The following is a 6,063-nucleotide window of genomic DNA, read 5'->3' as shown; positions in this document are numbered from 1 at the left end:
ATAATTTGCTCACCAAATTAAAGCACCCACCCACGTGCCCTTATCTTTTGGCTGCCAAAAAGCACGGAGAACTGCCTGAGCAACAGCTCTGTGTTGCTCCAAAGCCTGCCCGTTCTTTTGCCCACCAGGGAGAGTTCTGCAATGCAGAATCGGATTTTCAAACTGCGTATTTCTTTCTTTTCTTTTTTTTTCCAAACTAGGGGCCAAGCCTGTTGCATTCAGAATTACAATGGGCACTAGACTCGGGGTGTGTGGGGTGGAAGAACTCTACGGATGGCCTCCCCGTCTCCCCCAGGACCTGGAAAGGCTGCAGGCAGCTGTTAGGGAACTCACCAGCAGGGGCAGTTCTCACATGGCAGGGGTCTGCAGCCTCCGAGCCTCAGAGGGAAGTGGAAGGAGGAGGGGGTGGTCAGGGGTGGGGGACGGAAGGTGATTGGCTGGCTGATGGATAGACAGGCAAGCCAGTTGGAGGAGGAGGCATTCAGGGCGGGACTCAGGGACAGCCGCCCTGAGTGGGCGTTAAGCGCTGAGTGACAGTTAAACCATGAGACACGCTCCTCCTGCTCCAAGGCCTTACCAGAAATATTAAGTGGAACAGATGTGAAAGATGTGAAGTTGCTTTGCCCTCCAAGAAAGGGAAAGGATCCGATCCTCCATGACATGGAGAGTGACAGATGGGGGACCACCCTTACAATCACAACCCAACCTTTCTTGGAAGTAAGACCAAGTGAAGTCAATTGGCTACATCAGGTCGGGTTTCCACTGCACTTCCATTCTAGACAAAAAAATCCAAGATGATGCTTTCAGATTGGTGGTGGAGCCTGGCTTCTTATCAGCAGCGGAGGTCAAACTTCTCAGGATGCCAACCTAAGACTGCTTCCCTGGCAGTGAGGCCTACAGAATAAAATAGGGCTTTATTCTGATTGGGCCCTAAGCTAGATCACCCAGGCTAGTCTGGTCTGGTCAGATCTCAGACGCTAAGGAGGGTCGACCCCGGTTAATACTTGGAAGGGAGACCACTGAGGTTCGCAATGGACAGCGAGGCACCACCAAACCTTCTCTGCTCATCTCTTGCCTTGAAACCCGTATGGAGTTAAGTGGATCGAAAAAGAAAAGCAGCCCAAAAGGTTGAGATAACCCCGTCCTAGCACTCAGCGCTAACGTACATCTGTTCCACATAATATATTGCTGGTAAGGGCTAGGAGGAGGATCGTGTCTCATGGCTTTAGTGCCACTCAGTGCTTAACACCCACTCAAGGCGGCTGTCCCACCCCTGGGTGCTTCCTCCTCCAACTGGCTGGCCTGTCTGTCCAATGGCCAGCCAATCACCTCCCCCCCCACCACCCCTCCTCCTTCCACTTCCCTCCGAGGCTCGGAGGCTGCAGGTCCTTGCTATGTGAAAACTGCCCCTGACAGTGAGTTCCCTTCCAGGGGGCCTCCAGCCTGCAGCCTTTCCAGGTCCTATGGGGAGGGGGAGGCCATCCACAGAGTTCTTACACCACCACCACCCCACCCAATCTAGCGCCTGTTGTATCCCTGAATGCAACAGGCTTGGCCCTTAGGGAATTATACATTCAAAAATACTAAAATATCACCTTTACCACATTCCTATGGTTCTGCATGCTTAATATGAAGACAAGTGGCCCAACATATTAATGTAGCTTAAAAGGTACAAATTATATTCATATACAAGATCCAAACATGTTTTGGCTATAAGCCTTCTTCGGTGGTAAAATTCTAACAGAGCACTCCGTATGTAACCAAACCTCAGGGCAGAGGCATGAGAAATGACACTCTTGACTCAACAGTGGATCCCTGGAGAAGGGAGCCTGGATGCTGTGGCCTCTGTTTGGCGATATTATTCTGTTTCTTAATTTTTAAAGCATCTGCTGGGTTGCCTCTGAACATTTAGCCATTGTTCAAAGCCAGTGGGCCTTCCCTGCGCGTTGTGACAGCAAATTCTGTGAAGCAATTAGAAGAAGAAGAAGAAGAAGAAGAAGAAGAAGAAGAAGAAGAAGAAGAAGAAGAAGAAGAAGAAGAAGAAGAAGAAGAGAGGCTCAAAGTGGCTTACAGTCTCCTTCCCTTTCCTCTCCCCACAACAGACACTCTGTGAGGGAGGGGGGGCTGAGAGCCCTGAAATTCCTGCTCGAACAGCTTTATCAATGCTGTGGTGTGCCAAAGTTCACCCAGCTGGCTGTATGTGCGGGAGTGCAGAATCGAACCCAGCTTGCCAGATTAGAAGCTAGCTCTGGGGCAATGTTATCATATAGTATGTATGTATGTATGTATGTATGTATGTATGTATGTATAAAACTTATCAAGGGACTAAAGCTCATCATATACAGAATGGACCGTACTCACATTGAGAGGTTCACCCGTAGACCAAGTGGTGACAAATATTCTTAAGATGCAACATGGGCAATTCATCAAGGTATACAATATTTCGTATGCCCTGGATTCCTACCCAATCCGCAGTGTTCCAAACTGCAGTGGAGTACTCAGATACAGTACGAAAATAATTAGAGAAACTGTCAATGTGAGTAAGGTCCAATAGATTGGTAAGACAATGGTGTGGATTTGGGGGAACATGCTCCTTCTGGGCCATGTGGCATGCAAAGGTGTTCACTGTGGGGGAGGGAATCACATTGAACCATTTTAGGCAGGGGTAGTCAAACTGCGGCCCTCCAGATGTCCATGGACTACAATTCCCAGGAGCCCCGATTGTGTGACCAGTATTCTGAACCATGCAACATGCCGAGCAAAGCTGGTCAGAGGTCTGCAGCCCACGGCTCTTTGTGACCCCTCTACTGGGTCATCTGGGTTTGTCTGGGACACAAGTAGATGAAGAGCCAGGATACATCCTCCTGCAAAGGGAGTTACGAGCAAAGTCTGGCCCCCACATTCACTGAGCAACTGAATAGGAGACAAAAGATGCTTCTGCATGGAGATTTTTGTTCTGATAGCCCAACTGGAACAGAGGGTAGGGTTTTTCACAGGGAAGGAGCATCCAATTGACGCCTTCCATGAATTGTCCACTTTGCTTTGCTACCATCAATCCCTAAAATCAGGGGTAGTCAAACTGCGGCCCTCCAGATGTTTTCATATTTTAAATGTTTTAATGCTTAATTTGTATGGGGTGGCTGATTTGTAAAGTTTGTAAAGTATATTTGTAAAGTTTGTTGTCCACTGTCCTGAGTCACCCAGGGAGCAGAGAGGTACAACTTATTTTATTATTATTTTATTTGTTGTTGTTGTTTGTGTTGTTGTCAGGGTAAGGGCTTGGGAAACTAAATCTCAGGGTAAGGGCTTGGGAAACATTTCTTTTGACTCAGCAGTGGGTCACTGGTGAGATCCGAGAGCCCGGATGCTGTGGCCCCTGTTTGGCAATCTTTTTGCGTTCCTTAATTTTTAAAGCCCCTATTAGTCTGCCTCTGAACATGGAGGTTCCATTTAGCCATTGTGGCATCTCAAGACCCGTGGCTGTGCCCCTGTTATTTTATTCATCACTGTGTAATAGTGAGAAGCAGGTTTCAGTGCAGAGAACAAATTAACAATTCTCCCCATCAGCTCCCCATCCTTCTTTATCATCTTGCCTTTTCCTTCACACAACTAAAGGCATCCAAATGTGATTAAATAATTACAGCATCTCCCTGGATTATTTTAATCTCTTAGTCTCTCGAGGTGTCATATTAATTACTCAAAAAGGTGCCTAACCGGTACGGCGAGCATCCTTCCAGAGGAAGTACAAAACCAGCTTCACATGCATAATTCCAGCCGAGTTGCCAGAAGACTGGGAAAACAGCGGCTTGGACCACTCCTGTGCCTTTAGCAGCTCTGCAGAAATCAGCCAGTGAATGATTTCCTCACCCAACTGTAAACAAGGAGATTTACTCCTTGATCTAGATCCCAAGGCTGTCGAAGGGGGGGGGGGGTTTGCTTACAGGGACTAAACTGAAAACCAGGCAACCTGAAATCACAGGCTCATTCCATTGGGTCTCTCATTCAAGGGTCTTTCCCCTCCCTAAGATCTTGGAGGGCTGCAGACAATGTAATTAGGCAAGACTGAGCTGGGTGGACTCACTGTTGTGTCTCTGTATGAGTTTCCCCACACTGAAAAAGTCCCTCAGGGACTGAACAGAGAGCTGTCCTACAAAAAGGGCTGCCAAGTCCAAGCTGGGAACTTCTCAACATTTGAGGGTGTAGCTTGGAGTGGACAGCAACCTCAGTGGGCAGAGGAAGGCGACAAAGATGGTGAGGGGGTTGGAGACCAAGACATATGAGGAAAGGTTGGGGGAGCTTGGTCTGTTTAGCCTGGAGAGGAGGCGACTGAGAGGGGATTTAATAACCATCTTCAAGTATTTAAAAGGCTGCCATATGGAGGATGGAGCAGAATTGTTCTCTCTTGCCCCAGAGGGACGGACCAAAACTAATTCAAAAGAAATTCCATCTAAACATCAGGAAGAAGTTTCTGACAGTTAGAGAGGTTTCTCAGTGGAACAGGCTTCCTCGGGAGGTGGTGGGTTCTCCATCTTTGGAAATTCTAAAACAGAGGCTGGATAGCCATCTGATGGAGAGGCTGATTCTGTGAAGGTTCAAGGGGGTGGCAGATGGCAGTGCATGAGCAATAGAGTTGTGAGTGTCCTGCATAGTACAGGGGGTTGGACTAGATGACCCAGGAGGTCCCTTCCAACTCTGTGATTCTATGATTCTATGACCCAATCACCTTCCATTGCCCCCCCCCCCCCGAGTCACTCTCCCATGAAATCCACCGCTGATTCATCTAATCCAGTGGTCCCCAACCCCCGGTCCATAGATCAGTCGGTACCGGGCCGTGACTTCTCCTTGTCCTCCTCCCCAACTCCTGCCACTCTGCCACCGGCTCACCTTTGGTGCTCTCCAGCGGCCACCATGGCTGGGGCTCCCCATCAGCATGGCACTGTGCAGCTGCTGCTGGCAGCGCCCCCAGTGGGCAGCGGGAAGTCAGGGGTGCCAGCAGGAAAGCAAGTGAAGCAGGGGCTCAGGCGGTGGCAGCAACGTCCCTCGGCAAAATACTACCTCCCCCCCAGGCCTCAGTAAAATTGTCAAGCGTGATAAAAAGGTTGGGGACCATTAGTCTAACCCCCATCAGTATGCTGTAGTTCAGGGGTAGTCAACCTATGGTCCTCCAGATGTCCATGGACTACAATTCCCATGAGCCCCTGCCAGCTGGCAGGGGCCCATGGGAATTGTAGTCCATGGACATCTGGAGGACCACAGGTTGACTACCCCTGCTGTAGCTGATGTTCGCACCATTGTTCTACTGTTCTGTCATATTGTGCTATTGTTATCTATCATATTGTTATCACTGTATTGTAATTGTTTTTATAACTCTTGTGTTATCTGTATTGTTTGCCCTGCTTTATGTAAACTGCCCTGAGCCTCAAAGGAAGGCGGTAGATAAATATAATAAACAAACAAGGAAGCAAAGAAGCAGCTTTTTAGCTGGGCACCTGTCATTTGGAAAACGAATCCAGATGGTTGTTTAAAAAAAAAAAATCAATTATGCATAGTGGATTTTCTCGCCCTCACGTACTGTTGCTGCAACCTGCCCACTCAGTGCTCAGCCACCTATAAGATCAGCCCTGTGGCTGAGCCGGGATGAGAACCTTCATGGTCCCAGGCAGTCTACCCCTGAATCACTGGCTGTCGGAAACCAACATACAATGGAGAATTGCTTCCTTTTCAGAACTATTCAGCCTGGTCAGCATCGCTCCATCCGCTCAACACCTGTCTCAGTTGAAACCCATCCAAATGGCATCATTTCCCCCTACAGGTTTCCAGTCCAGAGCAGGTCTTTTCAGGGATGCCTCCGCACTCGGTTCCTTTCTTGTCTTACCTGCTCTTTCCTCCAGGTGTTCACAAGCTGTGGGCAGCCAAGTTCTCCCTCTTCCCCTACCTGCAATCCAGGCAGCCAGAAGGAGAGAGAGAGTTAAAAATGGATCTCATTCAAATTGAGGTAGCCAGGGAAGAGGGTGCCGCTGACATCTCTCTTCTGGAAGCTGCAAGCTCGCTGCATTTCAATAC

This window comes from Paroedura picta, chromosome 4 (assembly GCF_049243985.1).
Source record: "Paroedura picta isolate Pp20150507F chromosome 4, Ppicta_v3.0, whole genome shotgun sequence".
In the NCBI taxonomy this organism is placed as follows: domain Eukaryota; kingdom Metazoa; phylum Chordata; class Lepidosauria; order Squamata; family Gekkonidae; genus Paroedura; species Paroedura picta.
This window is presented reverse-complemented; position numbering follows the sequence as displayed.